This window comes from Sus scrofa, chromosome 9 (assembly GCF_054392235.1).
Source record: "Sus scrofa isolate SSC_HxYL_T2T_F1_AM1 chromosome 9, Sscrofa_HxYL_maternal_Yorkshire_Landrace_v2.0, whole genome shotgun sequence".
In the NCBI taxonomy this organism is placed as follows: Eukaryota; Metazoa; Chordata; class Mammalia; order Artiodactyla; family Suidae; genus Sus; species Sus scrofa.
This window is the reverse complement of record NC_139391.1, coordinates 42,129,874-42,147,029: the sequence shown is the minus strand read 5'-3', so window position 1 is coordinate 42,147,029 and position 17,156 is coordinate 42,129,874. Positions and strand designations below refer to the sequence as shown.

The following is a 17,156-nucleotide window of genomic DNA, read 5'->3' as shown; positions in this document are numbered from 1 at the left end:
GCTCTGGTGTAGGTTACAGATGCAGCTCAGATCTGGCACTGCTGTGGCTGTGGCATAGGCTGACAAGTGCAGCTCTGATTCGACCCCTAGCCTGGGAACTTCCATCTGCCATGGGTACGGCCCTAAAAAGAAAAAAAAATAGCTTTGATAAATAAATCCTAGAAATAATTTCTTTGAAAATATCCATAAAATAGGCAAAGCTCTTACAGATTTAAACAGAAAACACATTCAAATCACCGAAAATGATAATCAGGCTTTATTCACAGATATACAAGTACTTCATAATAGTGTAAGAAATTTAAACGCACCACTCTAAACTAAAAATTCTGAAAATAAGCATGAAACACACGATTTGCTAAAAGACACATAAACTTGCAGAAATGACTTGCGAAAGTAGTCCATCTGGATACCAATAACCGTGGAGGAAATGGAAATTTCTGCCTAGGGAATAACTCCAAATGTTGTGCCATGTCTAGGCAATTTTACTACTGAGCTCTAGCAGAGCTCCAATGAAAGATAATTCACATACAATTTAAACTGTTCCAGAGCACAGAAAAGATGGCACTCTTCCCAGTTCATTTTCCCAAACCAGTAATAGTCTAATCCCCAAGTCCAACAAACAGAGCACAAAAAAGGAAATCAAACTAATCTCCCTATTAATATAAATAACATGCTAATCCAGTAGCATGTTAAATATACCAGTTAATTAATTAGTCACTTCAATACCTCAGATGATTAAAAATAATTCTTTTAATAAATGCAAAGATTAAAAAATAATTAAATAGTGCAATATTAAGAGAAACATACAAGCTTCCTGATAATAGAAGAAAACCTCCTTGATCTATCAGAGAATGCCTATTGCATAGAGACAGCCAATATTACTTAATGATGAAATACTAAAGCACATTCCCATAATATTCAGCCACAAGAGCAGTGTGCTAGTTATTACTTAGCACTTTTCTGGAAGGTCTAGCCAATGTAAAAAAAGACAGAATTTTTTAATCAATAAATTATCAATTAAAATTTTAATTGATAAATTAAGAAAAATTTTAAAATTGGTAATTTGTTAATCTCTTAATGTACAGCCTCTGACTCAAAACACTTAACTGTGTTTTGACTTTTTCTTAATTACTCAATGAATTTTACTACATTAATAGTTGTACAACAATCATCACAACCAAATTTTAGAGCATTCCTATCCCAAACCCTCATTTGGAAACCCAACCAGTCTCATATGGAAACCGTTAAGTTTTTCAAAGTCTGTGCATCAGTATCTGTTCTGCAAAGAAGTTCATTGTGTCCTTTTTTTAGATTCCACACGTCAGTGAAAGCATTTGATGTTGGTGTCTCATTGTCTGACTTCACTTAGCATGATAATTTCTAAGTCCATCCATGTTGCTGGAAATGCCATTATTTCGTTCATTCTAATGGCTGAGTAATATTCCTTTGTGTATATATATGTACCACATCTTGATCCACTCCTGTCGATGGACATTTAGGTTGTTTCCATGTCTTGGCTGTTGTACATAGTGCTGCAATGAACACTGGAGTACATGTGTCTTTTCAAGTCATGGTCTTCTCTGGATAGATGCCCAGGAGTGGGATTGCTGGCTCAAATGGTAATTCTATTTTTAGTTTTCTGAGGAATCTCCACAGTGTTTTCCACAGTGGTTGCACCAGTTGACATGCCCACCAACAGTGTAATAGGGTTCCTTTTTCTCCACAGCCTCTCCAGCACTTATGGTCTGTAGACTTTTTGATGATGGCCATTCTGGCCGGCGTAAGGTGGTACCTCAGAGTGGTTTTGATTTGCATTTCTCTAATAATTAGTGATGCTGAACATCTTTTCTTGTGTTTTTTTGGCCATTTGTATATTTTCTTTGGAGAACTGTCTGTTTAGATCTTCTGCCCATTTTTTGATGGGGTTGTTTGTTTTTTTGGTATTGAGCTGCAGAAGGTGTTTATAAATTTTGGAGATTAATCCCTTGTCAGTCGCTTCATTTACAAATATTTTCTCCCATTCTGTGGGTTTTCGTTTTGTTTAGTTTAGGGTTTCCTTTGCTGTGCAGAAACTTTTAAGTTTAATTAAGTCGCATTTGTTTATTTTTGGTTTTGTCATTTAAAAATTTTACTTATTTATCAATTAAAATTTTTAATCAATAATTAATTTGTCAAATTAATCTCAATTTTCAGATGGAAAACCTAATTAAATCAAATGAAAATTCACTAGAAGTCTGTAAGTAGTTTTAAAATATACAAAAGTCAGAGCTCCCATTGTGGCTCAGTGGAAACAATCCAACCAACTAGGAACCATGAGGTTGCAGGTTTGATCCCTGGCCTTGCTCAGTGCGTTAAGGATCCTGCGTTGCCATGAGCTGAGGTATAGGTTGCAGACTCGGCTGGGATCTGGTTTTGCTGTGGCTGTGGTGTAGGCCAGCAGCTACAGCTCCGATTAGACTGGGAACCTCCTCAGAACCTCCATATGCCGCAAATGCAGCCCTAAAAAAAAAAAAAAACAGTATATATGTGTGTGTGTGTGTGTGTGTGTGTGTGTGTGTGTGTGTGTGTGTGTGTGTGTATATGTGTGTGTGTGTATATATATGTGTGTGTATACATATATATATATATACACCACCAGCAATCAGTTAAGAAATTTAACAGGAAAAAAGTCCCATTTCAACCAACAATCAGAAACATAAAAGGCCTAGGACACTTCTTAATGAAAAATGTATAACACCACATATGATGAAAACTGCCAAACTTTACCAAGGCCCAGAAGAGAAAACCTGTTTATTAGAATATTTAATATCATAAACATTAAGGTAATCTTAATGAAAACACCAATAAAATATATAAGAAGCTAACACAATAATTCCAATGTTCATTTGAGAGAATAAACAAGTTATGATTGGCACAAATTGTTTGAAAAGGCATGTAAAAAGATAGTAAAAGATGTATATTTGTTTTACCAAGTTTTAAAAATGTACTATAAAGATACACATATAAATGTACTATAAAGATACATATAAATTAAAAATAAAGATACATATAAATTAGAATAATACAGTATTACAACAGAGATAGGATCAGAACCAATTATATATAATCATTTTTCCTATGATAAAAATGACATTTGAATGAAAACACCACCCTGTAGGAGGAAGAGGAGTTATTCCCATTTAGCAGAGGAGGAAATTGAGGATCAGGGAGTAAAGTAACCGGTTCTTAAATCACCCAGTTAGCACCCAGCTAAAAAACATCATTAATCGTGATTATTTCCTGGAGATGGGATTACACACAACTTTTTTCTACTTTATAATGATCCCTTCCTATAACAAACAGAAGTAAGAAGGATATTTTTGAAATATTAAGTGGATGTAAATTTCATTTCTCATATGTTGTGTTATCCTGATTAACCAACAACATTTGGGGGAGAAAAAGAAGTATTACTCAGTTTTGAACCTCAAACAAGAATTCTAGCACACAGAAACAGAAAAGACCTGAAAGCTACCTTCTGTTGCTTGTTTGTTTTTTGAGGGGACAGTACCTTAAAAGGGTATTTAATATCTTTCATATATCGAGAGTCAAGTCTGGCCAACTTGATCGGAGTCCTACAAAATCCATAAAGTAGGCAAGAAAGAAGATATGGCATTCTCACCACCTAGAGAGGAAAAGTAGAAAGGCCTCTTGGTACTGGGAAATGCAGCTAAGAGAGGGGAGAGAGAGAAGTTATCAAGAAAAGTCCTTATACATGCAATCTAAAATACCGCACAAATGAACCTCTCTACAAAACAGAAAGAGATTTGTAGACGTAGAACAGACTTGTGGTTGCCAAGGGGGAAGGGGAGGGAGGGGAATGGATGGGGAGTGTGGGGTTGGTAGATGCAAACTATTACATTTAGAATGATAAGCAACGAGGTCCTGCTGTACAGCACAGGAAACTATAACCAATCTCTTAGGATAGAACATGATGGTAAATAGTATGAGAAAAGGAATGCGTACACACACACACACACACACACACATGACTGGGTCACTATGGTGTACAGAAGAAACTGGCACAACACATAAATCAACGGTAATAAAATTTTTGATTTTTTAAAAAAGCCTACTATTCATACAGCGATTAGGAAAAAAAAGAAGAGTCCTCAATTCTGCTCCCACACCTCCCACAGTCAAACCTTGGGTAATGTTTGCAATAAAAGTATTCCACGTAGTTTGAGGTCATGCCAAAAGCAAAGGGGGATTTGAATTTCCCTTTCCATTTGGAACTTTGATAAAAGAAGGCTGGCAGGCACACTGTGCCAATATACAGCAGTGAAAATGATGACATAGGTAAACAACACCGTGGGATGGGGACGGGAGCGAGATGGGGTCACATAAGGGCATCAGCATCAGTAGGCGCCAAGTGGGAGCTCAGGCATCAATGCAATGTGAAGGAGAACTTTCCCAAGAGTGACCATCCTGCATTTCCTTTGACTAGAAAACACAAGCTACCCTGACCACAAGAGCATCAACAGCAGCTACAAAAGAGGACGGCAACAGATGCTCAGAGATGAAGTGGCACAAGTTACTCATGGATCAGAGTTCAGTGGGAACCAGCACAGACAGCTCCTTCTTAGGAGAGAAATCTTTCCTGCTACTGGGAAGTCATGTAAGCTTTTCTGTGCCCAGAGAGCAACCAGAGCTAGAGGAGGAGGAAGGCAGAGCAACTAAGGGGCATAAGGCAGGGAGAGGAATCCTCCAAGACGGTCCACTTACCAACTAAAAAAAAAAATGGAGAAATTATCTGATTCCTTTTTTTTTTTTTTTTTTTTTTTTTGGTCTTTTTAGGGCCTTACCTGAGGCATACGGAGGTTCCAAGGCTAGGGGGAGAATCAGAGCTGTAGTCACCAGCCACAGCCACAGCCTTGTCAGATCGGAGCCGCTACTTCGACCTACACCACAGCTCACAGCAACAATGGATCCTTAACCAACTGAGCGAGGCCAAGGATTGAAACTGCGTCCTCATGGATGCTACTCAGATTCATTCCCCCCAAGCCACTATGGGAACTCCTGAAAGGTACCTTTTTAACCTGGAAGAGACACTGACTCATGATGGGAAATTTGACTTCTGCCCCCTCAACAGGAGGAATAATACTAAGCCAGTCACAGAGGAGTTAGAAAGCTACACTGTTTTCCATATCTGACTTTCAGTTTATCAATTGTGACCCCACTATGGGTTCTTCATAAGAGTATCTATCATGTGTTTAGCACTCAAGGTGCTGTGCTTTAAAAAAAGGCTTTACAGGAGTACCCATCTTGGCTCAGTGGTTAACAAATCCAACTAGGAACCATGAGGTTGCGAGTACAATCCCTGGCCTTGCTCAGTGGGTTAAGGATCTGACGTTGCCGTGAGCTGCGCTGTAGGTTGCAGATGTGGCTTGGATCCCGTGTTGCTGTGGCTCTGGCATAGGCTGGCGTCTACAGCTCTGATTAGACCCCTAGCCTGGAAACCTCCATGTGCCGAAGGAGCGGCCCAAGAAATGGCAAAAAGACAAAAAAAAAAAAAAAAAAGGCTTTATATTCATGTCTCATTCCATACAATAATCTCAAGAGGCAGGTGCTATCATTGTTTCTGAACTACGGAGAAGCAAGCTGCAATTTAGAAAGGTTAAGTAAATGTGACCAAGATTAGACAGCAAATAAGTGACACTGAAGATCTGAATCCAATGGCAGAACCCTCTCGATACAACCTGTGTACCACTATGGCACTCACTCTTCAGATGTTTAAAGAATGTTAAATGACTAACCCAATCAGCAGAACTGGGCTTTGAATCAAGGCAGTGTGGCTCAAGACACACCAGTTTCTATTTCTTGAATGATTTTTCAAGTATTTTAACAAACCTACTTAAAACGTAAATCTTCCTCTTGCTTTTATAACTATTGGAAAACATGGGGAATACACAGATTACAGTAGTGGGAAATGAAAGAAAAAAATGAAAAAATTTAACAGAACATAAAGTTCAGCAAGGTTTTATGAATAGAAACTCTGAAAGAAAAGATGAACTAGAGGGAGGAGTGAAATTACTGGTAGCTGGACACTGGGAACAGGGAGCGGAACCTAACTTGTCATCTAATGATGCAGAATTACAACTAACGACCAGATCTGGGAATGGGTTTGGAGCCCAAGAAAGAACGCTGAAAAAGCCTTGTGAAGTACACATGCTCAGATATCGTAAGATAACCGCACCTACCACTGGAGAGAAACATCTTAAGAAATAACACAGTGGAATTCCCTGGTGACCAAGTGGTTAAGGGCTCAGTGTTGTCACTGCTGAGGTTCAGGTCACTGTTGTGGCTTGGGTTCAATCCCTGGCCCAGGAACGTCTGCATGCTGTGGGTGTGGCCAAAAAAAAAAAAGAGGGAGAGACAGAAGTGACACACTTGTAGAGGAGTGTTGGACAATCCAAGCTTTAGTAGTGCTCAGAAACAAAACACAATGTTGGAAGGCCTGGGAAGGCCAACACGACAATACTCGGTGTGCGCTGGGGGGAAGGGGGTTGTGCAAGATCTTTGTAGTCGTAGACTTATTAGCTAAGAATCTTGCACCTGCTTTCATAACAGAGGTGAATAACTAAAGGAACATAATTTTCTGCTATGTAGAAAGGACAGAGAGGAGCAAGAAGGTTGTAAATGTTCAAAATACAGTTAAAACTAATGGAAAATGCTCAAAAATCCCAAATAATCAGGACACGTGGACTCTTATTTTCGAGGAGATTTCCTGGGAGTTACTGAGATCCTTTCATGAGTACTTAGGTAATACCTACACTTCAGAGACAGCACTAGCTGCTTAATTCAGTTGGTTAAATCACAGTTTTGACAAGGCCAGCATCTTGAGTGTCCCTGGTCAGTTACCTGCCTTGTTCCAGAGCTAAGGGCTGCTTTCCTCACTTCACAGTCAATGGTGAAAAGTCTGTCCAGTCCTGAATTTCATATTTGGATTCACAGTGGGCTGTGGGCTACTTGAGAACAGGAGATATTTTTTCATCTCTGTATCCCCTGAGTCTTGCAGACCAACAGTGCCGGTACAGGAGAAATGGGTGTAGAAGGAGCAGGCAGGCAATCGCCACTTGCTAATGAGCACAAACTGAGATTCTTCAGTGTGTCTTTCAGCTGAAACCTGTGCGTGGATGTTCTTACAGTATCCATGCTACCTTCCTCCACGTGCCGAGGTAGAAGAAATATTCAGCTGATGCTTCTGATACCTGCCAGCATACAAGAAGTCTGTAACAAAAACAGCAGGGCTGAAAATTGTTTATAAGGAGTATTTGTTTTACCAAAGAGTGAAATGGTGGCCGGGGGGGTGGGGTGGGGGGGTGGAGGAATTTGCAATAAGGTCTCAGCTCCCAGTGATTTGCCCTTGGAAGGGGGACAGATTTCAGAAATTTGCAAACAGACTAAATTAAATGTCATCAATGACCATTTGAAGGGAAAGTGATTTACACTTCATGGGAGATTATACAAGTGGATTGACTACTTCCCAAAAGTACATTTCTCCTATCTTAATTTTAAAATTCAAGCATCATTTTTTAAAAATTTCTTCAAGTGGGATCTTCCCAGGCTCTTGGTCTTATTTGGGCTCAGCCACCTTTCTTATGAGTTATTTTTAAAATTTCACTTCTCCTGTCATAAGAAATATTAAAAATACCCTTCATCTTCACATGTTCTAATAAAAAGTTCTGTTATTGCAGTTTTTAATTCATCTGAGCTAGGCTTCTGCCCTTTTTAGGCAGAAAAAGGTTGCTTTAAAGTTGCTTATCTTATGTGTTTATTTTGTATTGAACCATAGTTGATTTATAATGCTGTGTTAATTTCTGCTGCACAGCAGCATGGCTCAGTTACACGTATATATACATTCTTTGTTTTATATTCTTTTCCATTATGTTTTACCATAGGGCATTGAATATAGGATTCTGGGCTATACAGTAGGACCACGATAATCTTTTTTTATTTTTAGGGCCTCACCTGTGGCATACAGAAGTACCCAGGCTAGGGGTCAAATAGGAGCTGCAGCTACCAGCCTACACCACAGCCACAGCAACGCCAGATCCAAGCCTCATCTGCAACCTACACCACAGCTTAAGGCAAAGGCCAGATCCTTAACCCACAGAGTGAAGCCAGGGATTGAACCTGCATCCTCATGGGTTATTAGTCGGATTCTTAACCTGCTGAGCCACAACAGGAACTCCCACATGACAATCTTACCACGTATTTTAAAAACCTAACCAAAATCTGGGATGAATCCTTTTCTATGCTGGGCTTACTCTGAAATTTGTTAAGCAATGAGATGGAAACCTCAGGACACAAATCAAAGGTCTCTGCTGTTTCCCAAGGCAGCACTAAGCAATATTAAATGTGCTTACAAGCAATATTAAATTTAATTATAAAATTAAATATTAAATTTCCTCACAGTTTTCAGTCTTCCGCCACAGTGTGATGGATGCTTCCACCTCTCCCTCGGTAAGCTGGGAATTCACTTGGTATCAAGGGTTAGACACCCAAGTTCTCTGCACAATACAGGGCGAAGGTTCTGACTCTTTCTGCTCATCTCCTGGGACAGAAATAAATGGCCTTTGGTGAATCCAGTCATAACTCCAGAATTTTGTTTGAGGCAAGTTCAGTGGCACAGTCCCTTGCTGATCTCTAATTAAACATTAAAACAGCAAGCAAGCAAGCATAATTTCTAGAGAAAGATTTCTCAAAGGAATGAGCAAATATTGTATATTCTCTTCTCTTGTAATAAATATCATTTATTTTCCTGAAACAAAGCATTCTGTTATTAACTGACTTAAAATTAACAAGCCACAATTTGATGACTCCTTCCCATTTTTTTGTTATGGTAAGTATAAGGGAATAGGGTAGTGGGCTTCAAGCCCATAAAAGACATTTAATAAATATATCCGAAAATATCAGAGTAAATACTTTACCCACCAGGTCACTGGATTCATTAGTACTCTTTCGGTTATTAATGACAACGGTCCACCTCCATCCGTTGTGAGAAAGAATATTATCACTTAACTAGGATAAGGGATTCAAAATGACAGCTGGCAGAATTAATATAGTTAAAACACCCAAAGCAATCTACAGATTTAATGCAATCTCTACCAAAATGCCCATGACATTTTTCACAGGACTAGAACAAATACTCCTAAAATTTACATTGAACCACAGAAGATCCCCAACTGCCAAAGCAATCCTGAGGAAAAAGAACAAAGCTGGAGGTATAACCCCTCCAGACTTCAGACTATACTACAAAGCTACAGTAATTAAAACATGTTATTGAAAAAAAACAGACATATAGATCAATGGAACAGAACAGACAGCCCAGAAATAAACTCACACACCTACAGTAAATTAAACTTTCACAAAGAAAGCAAGAAAATACAATGGAGGAAAGACAGTCTCTTCAGCCAGTGGTGTTGGGAAAGCTGGCCAGCCATACATAAATCAGTGAAATCAGAACACTCCCTAACACCATACACAAAAATAAATTCAAAATAACCTAAAGGTTTAAATATAAGCATATTAAATATGACAGTATCAAACTCCTAGAAGAGAACCTAGGGTTTTTTTGGTTTTTTATTTTTTTGTTTTTGTGTTTCTGCCTTTTCTTGAGCCGCTCCTGCAGCATATGGAGGTTCCCAGGCTGGGGTGGGGGGTCTAATCAGAGCCGTAGCCGCTGGCCTACATCAGAGCCACAGCAACATGGAATCCGAGCCGTGTCTGAGACCTACACCACAGCTCACGGCAACGCCGGATCCTTAACCCACTGAGCAAGGCCAGGGATCGAACCTGCAACCTCATGGTTCCTAGTCGGGTTCATTAACCACTGCACCATGACAGGAACTCCAATAGAACCTAGTTTTATTCTCTGACATAAAACGTACCAGTGTTGGGAACTATGTCTGGTCACTTGTGATGGAGCATGATAATGTGAGAAAAAAGAAGGTATACATGTATGTGTGACTGGGTTACCTTGCTGTGTAGCAGAAAATTGACAGAACACTGTAAATCAGCTATAATGGAAAAAATAAAAATCACTATATAAAAAAAAAGTACCAGTGTTTACTTAGGTCAGTCTCCCAAGGCAATAGAAATAAAAGCAAAAATAAACAAATGGGCCCTGATTGAACTTTAAAGCTTTTGTACAGCAATGGAAATAAGAAACAAAACAAAAAGACAACCTACAGAATGGGAGAAAATATTTTCCAATGATGCAACTGACAAGGGCTTAATTTCCAAAATATACAAACAACTCATATAACTCAATAACAAAAACAAACAACCCAATCAAAAAACGCACAGAAGGAGTTCCCGTCGTGGCGCAGTGGTTAACGAATCCGACTAGGAACCATGAGGTTGCGGGTTCGGTCCCTGCCCTTGCTCAGTGGGTTAACGATCCGGCGTTGCCGTGAGCTGTGGTGTAGGTTGCAGCCACGGCTCGGATCCCGCGTTGCTGTGGCTCTGGCGTAGGCCGGTGGCTACAGCTCCGATTCAACCCCTAGCCTGGGAACCTCCATATGCCGCGGGAGCGGCCCAAGAAATAGCAACAGCAACAACAACAACAACGACAAAAGACAAAAAAAAAAAAAAAAAAAAAAAAACCGCACAGAAGACCGAAATAGACATTTCTCCAAAGAAGACATACAGCCAGCCAAAGGTACATGAAAAGATGCTCAACATCACCATTAGAGAAATGCAAAGTAACACTATAATGAGGTATCATCTTACACTGGTCAGAATGGACATCACCAAAAAGTCTACAAATAAATAAGAGAAAGGTGTGGAGAAAAGGGAACCCTCCTACACTGTTGGCAGGAATGTAAATTGGTATAGACATTCTAAAAAAAAGTATGGAGGTTCCTTGAATTTTTTTTTTTTTTTGTCTTTTCCAGGGCCGCGCCTGTGGCATATGGAGGTTTCCAGGCTAGGGGTAAATGGAGCTGTTGCTGCCGGCCTACACCACAGCCATAGCAAAGCCAGATCCGAGCCGTGTTTGCAACCTACATGACAGCTCATGGCAACACTAGATCCTTAACCCACTGAGCAAGGCCAGGGATCGAACCCGCAACCTCATGGTTCCTAGTTGGGTTCATTAATCACTGCACCATGAAAGGAACTCCCTCCTTGAAATTTTTTAAATAGAGTTACCATATGATCCAGCAATCCCACTCCTGGACATATATCCAGAAAAGACAAAAGTTCCAATTTGAAAAGATACATACACCCCAATGTTCAAAAAACCACTATTTACAAAAGCCAAGACATGAAAGTCTCCATCAAAAGACAAATGGATAAAGATGTGGTACACACACACACACACACACACACACACACACAATGGAATACTACTCAGCCATAAAAAGGAATGAAATAATACCATTTGCAGCAACACGGATAGACCTAGAGGTTATCATACTAAATGAAGTAAGTCAAACAGAAAGAGACAAATATTATATGGTATCACTTATCTGTGCAATCTAATAAATAGAACAAATGAATTTATTTACAAAAAAGAAACAAACTCACAGACATAGAAAACGAATTTATGGTTACCAAAGGGGAAAGGGAGAGACGGATAAATTGGGAGTATGGAATTAACAGAAGCAAACTACCATACATGAAACAGATGAACAATGATTTACTGTATAGAACAAGGAACTAAATATAATATCTTATAATAAACTATAATGAAAAGAATAGAAAAAAGAATATAGATATATATATATACATATGTATAACCGAATCATTTTGCTCTTTACCTGAAACTGACACAATATTATAAATCAACTATACTTCAATTAAAAAGAAAAAAAGTGGGACCCACCATTCACACACCAGAGGGTCATGGAGCTCATCTCTCTCCAGCTCTCAAATTGGCTTCTGGTTATAGTCCGCCTTCCTTCTTCAGAGAAGCCCCTCACAATGCAGCAAGAAAAGCGACTGCCCACTCATCCAGATTCACTTCCTTCTAGCCCAGTGACCACAACAGGTAAAAAAGATTTTCCTCTTCTAACATCCAGGTACCTATTCCAGGAAGGAATGTATATGGGTCATGTGCTCACCCGAAACCAAGCACTTGGCCCAAGGGATCCCTATCCATGTGTGTACAAGCCATGTGGTGCGGAGGCAGGTACCAGGCCTGACAGCTCACCTGGTGCTATGAGGGCAGACTAGTTCCCCAACAATGACAGATGTAGCAGATATATGGCTTCTACAGTCAAATGTTTTAAAGTGACAAATGTTATTCTTTTCTTAAAAAAACAAAAAACAAAACTGGAATCCCAGTTGTGGCTCAGCGGTAACATACCCAACTAGCATCCACAAGAATGTGGGTTCAATCCCTGGCCTTGGTCAGTGTGTTAAGGATCCAGTGTTGCTGTGAGCTATGGTGTAGGTCAAAGACTCGGCTCAGGATCTGGCATTGCCATGGCTGTGGTTTTGGCCAGCAGCTGTAGCTCTGATTCAACCCAGCCTAGGAACTTCCATATGCCATATGTGTGGCCCTAAAAAAAAAAACAACAAAACAAAAAACGAAACTATTGTTTATTTATCATCAGAAATAATGTTGTGTGTGTGTGTTTCTATTGTCATGGAAGTGGACTGCTGAAGAAACATGTACTTCTGATAAGGGGCTGATATCTCAAATATTTGGAGCTCATACAACTCAATAGCAAAAACAAACATCTAGTTAATAAATGGGCAGAGGATCTGAACAGACATTTACCTAAAGAAGATTTATAGACGGCGAACAGTTGCTGAACATCACTAATCATCAGGAAACCGCAAATTAAAACCACCATAAGATATCACCTCACACTTGTTAGAATAGCTCTTATCAGAAAGAAAAGAAATGGAGTTCCTGTTGTGGCACAGCAGAAATGAATCCAACTAGTATCTGTGAGGATATGGGTTTGATTCCTGGCCTCGCTCAGTGCGTTGAACCCGGCATTGCTGTGAGCTGTGGTGTAGGTCACAGACATGGCTCACGTCCCACGTTGCCATGGCTGTGGATTAGGCCAGCAGCTGTAGCTCTGATATCAACCCCTAGCCTGGAACTTCCATATGTGGCGGAAAAAAAAAAAAAGACAAGAAATAACAAGCATTAAATAGCAAGGATGTGGAAAAAAGGGAACCCTCCAGCACTGCCGAAGAATGTTAACTGGTGCAACTATTATGGAAAACAATATGGAGGTTCCTCAAAAAATTAAAAATGTAATTACCATATGATCCAGCAATTCCACTTCTGGATATTATCCAAAGGAAAATGAACAAACACTAATCCGAGGGGACATATTCACCCTTACGTTCACTGCAGCATTACAGACAACAGCCAAGACCTGGAAATAATCTAAGGGTCCACTAACAGATACGGTACATGTACACAATGAACACTACTCTGTTATAAAGAAGAATGAAACCTTGCCATTTGTGACAACATGGATGGACCTTAGGGCATTATGCTAAGTGAAATAAGTGAGACAGAGAAAGACAAATACTGTATGATCTCATCCGTATAATCCAAAAAACAAAAACAAAAAAACCCAAGCTCATTTATAGATACAGAGAACAGACTGGTAGTCATCAGAAGGAGAGATAAGAAGAGTTTGAGCAAAATGGTAAAGGTGATCAAAAGGTACAAATTTTCAGTTATAAAATAAGTAAGTTGGAGTTTTCTGGTGGCTCAGCAGGTTAAGGATCCAGCACTGTCACTACTGTGGCTGGGGTTGCTGCTATGGGGCAGGTTCAATCCCTGACCTAGGAACTTCTGCATGCCACAGGCATGGCCAAAAAATAAATAAGTCAGGGGAATGTAATGTACCTTATGGTGACATTAATAGACTATATTGCATATCTGAGAGTTAAAAAAAGGAGATCCTAAGACAGATCTTTAACTACACTTCATTGTAGTGATCATTTTACAACATATACGAATATCAAATCATTGTGTTGCAAATATGAAAGTGATTTAATGCTATATGTTAAATACACCTCAATTTAAATTTAATTTACAAAAGAAGGAAGAAATGCCACCTCCCTGGTCCCAGTGAAGACATCAGAGAGGGGGCCCAGCACTCCAGGTGATTCTGATCCATCCTAAAGTTTGAGAACCACTGGCCTAGCTGCCTTTCCCATTTGAGTGAAAAGATTTATTTTCAGTCATAGGCAGTTACGAATAATAACAGCAGGGATTGCAAAATGTTTCCACAAAAGGCTAAAGAGTTAACACTTTAGGTTTTGTGGGCCATGAGGCAAAATCAAGGTTATCCAGATTTTTATGTAATCCTTTAAAATACAACCACTTAAAAAGGTAAAACCATTCCTGGCTGGTGGGTGGGCTGTACAGAAGCAAGCAGTGAGTTTGGTCAAGAGTTTTGGGTCAGGCAGACTTGTAAAAATATATACATATTTTAAAGAAAAAGACACAGGGAACTGTATCCAGTCTCTTGGATACAGAGACTGGATATTATGATGGAAGATAATAAAGGGAATATGCATATATATATGTATATGTATGACTGGGTCACTTTGCTGTACAGCAGAAATTGGCACAACATTGTAAATCAACCACGCTTTAATAAAAATAAAGAGATTAAAAGAGGAAAAGAAACATGTACTTCTAGATGAAGTATAAACATTAACATTCAGTGGAAAAGATAAGGACTTTATCACCCTAAAGCATTTCTCAGGGAAAGATAAATACATCACCACGAAACTGACCAGACAGCAGCAAACAATGCAGTCATGGTCATCACCCTTGGCCAGCATTTCAGACTCTTTCCTAGCAATGTTTTCATTCACAGGGTCAAAAAGCCATTGAATGTCTGCTCCTGAGAAGTCCAGACACTAAAATGAAATGAAAACCATCAGTGAAACGCATATGGAAGTGGAGAGATGTGACTTTGAGGCTATCTTAATTGACTTACCCTGAAGGATATGTTTTAAGATCTTGAAGCAGGAAATAGATAAGTCCCAGGCTGAGCAACTGGAATCTATCCCCTGTAGATAGATCCTTCAAGATAAAGAATTATGGCAGGAGCAAGGAGGAGCGGCATCCTGCTCGGATGACGTATTTCTTATTCTTTAGGTCAAGGAGACCTCCAGATCTACTCATTCACAGAAAGGCTCCTCAGGGGTCAAAGAAAGGAGGGGGCACCAAACCACAATGCATCCTGTCAACTTCCCACAAACCTTCTGCTAGAATCCATCCTGGCCAAAAGATGTGCACACACACAGGGGAGGGCGCTGACTCAGGCTAAATGCAGGCTCAAGGCCAGTCGCCAGATGAAGCAAGATGATTGGCCATTAGAAGCCTGGAAGGGGAATTACCATCATGGCTCAGTGGTTAACAAATCCGACTAAGAACCATGAGGCTGCGGGTTCGATCCCTGGCCTTGCTCAGTGGGTTATGGATCTGGCATTGCCGCGAGATGTGGTGTAGGTTGCAGACATGGCTCGGATCCCGCGTTGCTGTGGCTCTGGTGTAGGCCAGCGTCTATGGCTCCGATTAGACCCCAGCCTGGGAACCTCCATGTGCCATGGGTGTGGCCCAGGAAATAGCAAAAAGACAAAAAAAAAAAAAAAAAAAAAAGAAAGAAAGAAAGAAAGAAAAGACAAAAGAAGCCTGGAAGGACTGCCCCACACACAAGTGATTTAAACCACCTTTGAAGCATGTGCTGTTTTCTTCTCTTGCTCTGTCTCTCTCTGCTCCCCACTGCCACCCCCAGAGCCTACCTCTGCTTTCAGCACACTTATCTTCTCTCTTAATAAACACTTTATTGGCCTCACCACTCTCAGTCTCTTTTGCCGAATTCCTTCTCCAAAGGGACAAACACTGGGGACCTACATCAAGGGATTAGGGTTTAGTGTTCTCACCCCACAGCCACCTGAGAAAAATCACAATGTGAGTGTGATTGATGCCTGGAATAAAAACATTGCAGGTGGCACTAAGAATATCCACCCTCCAAATTGTGTGACTGGAAATCAGACTGAAATGTTTTTAACTTGCTTTTTGCTAAATTACAAATTTAGAAAATTGCCAAAGGCCACTCTCCATAGATAGCCACATGGATGCCACACACCCAGTGTCCCTCCCATCACTCCAGCCATTGTCTTGCTGGATCCTCCTTTACCTTCCAAAAATATACCCTGAATTACTCACACTTCGTTCTAGACTTCCTTCTCATCTTTAGCCTTTCTTTGGGTGACCTCATCCATTCCATTCAATTCCCATCTATCAGTCTCCCTAGTGCAGACCTGTCCAGAGCTCCTGAGCGTCAGACAGCTGCATCCAGCTGCCCCCTACACAATTCCTTGTGGCTGTCTCTGTGTCCAAAAACTGAACTCATTTCTACCCATCAACCCCAATATGCTCTTCCTCCAACATTCAGTATCTCAGGAAGCGATACCACCATCCGGCCCATTACTCAGATTTGAACTCTGGGTGTCATCTTAATACCTCCCTCTCCTACAGCATCTCCTTCCACATTGAAACAAGCACAAAATCCAAGCCTACCTGCTAAAGATCTCAAAACTGTCCACTTTTCTAAACGCCCGCTAATCCAAGCTAGCATCCTTCTTTCCTTAACTACTGCAGTAGCTGCCGAACTATCTGACAACCATTCTTCTCCCTTTCCTCTGCCAATCCATTCAGATCCAATTACAGCTATCTCTGCCCTTAAAAATCTTCAAAGGCGATAAATTCCAAAGTCTCAAAGGGATGTGTTGGGACTAACTGCCCCAGAATCTTATAGAGGAGCTTGTTGAAACACTGGCTCTTGAGTTACAGCAGACCCAAAGAATCAATATCTCTAGGGACAAGCCCAAAACACTGAATTCTGAATCCCAAATCCTCACTAAAGTTTATAGGCTCTCTTTTATCTGACCTCCTGCACTCTGGGCTGAGGTGGGCACTTTATTCACTATCCCAAAGCACCCTATACTTCTCCTGGAGCTGCACTCAGGGCACAAGTTCCTATGGGTTAAACTGATTCCCTGCCAGAGAGTAAGCTCCAGGAACCGCACCATGCCTGCCATGTTTACTATTTATTCCTAGTGCCCAAGACGGCGAGACACATCTGCTGTTTAATATCCACTGCCATGCAGAATCAAAG

The 17,156-nt window shown here is 40.3% G+C and overlaps 1 protein-coding gene across 15 annotated transcripts in view; it reads right to left on the bottom strand.

Moving 5' to 3' along the window:
* The window catches only part of REXO2 (RNA exonuclease 2), a 146,442-nt gene that overhangs the window by 94,466 nt on the left and 34,820 nt on the right, over positions 1–17,156 (bottom strand). For 4 of the 15 annotated variants that reach the window (XR_014815351.1, XR_014815353.1, XR_014815355.1 and 1 more), the window contains exons 11-13: positions 11,870–12,069; positions 8,453–8,593; positions 6,898–7,266 (exon numbers count right to left, since the gene is read on the bottom strand). The gene's annotated coding sequence lies outside the window, so the exon portion shown is untranslated. Of the gene's footprint in view, positions 1–2,761; positions 7,267–8,452; positions 8,594–11,869; positions 12,070–14,763; positions 14,890–17,156 lie in introns of those variants that run through there. The other 11 variants (XR_014815357.1, XR_014815361.1, XR_014815360.1 and 8 more) reach the window with 7 other exon arrangements.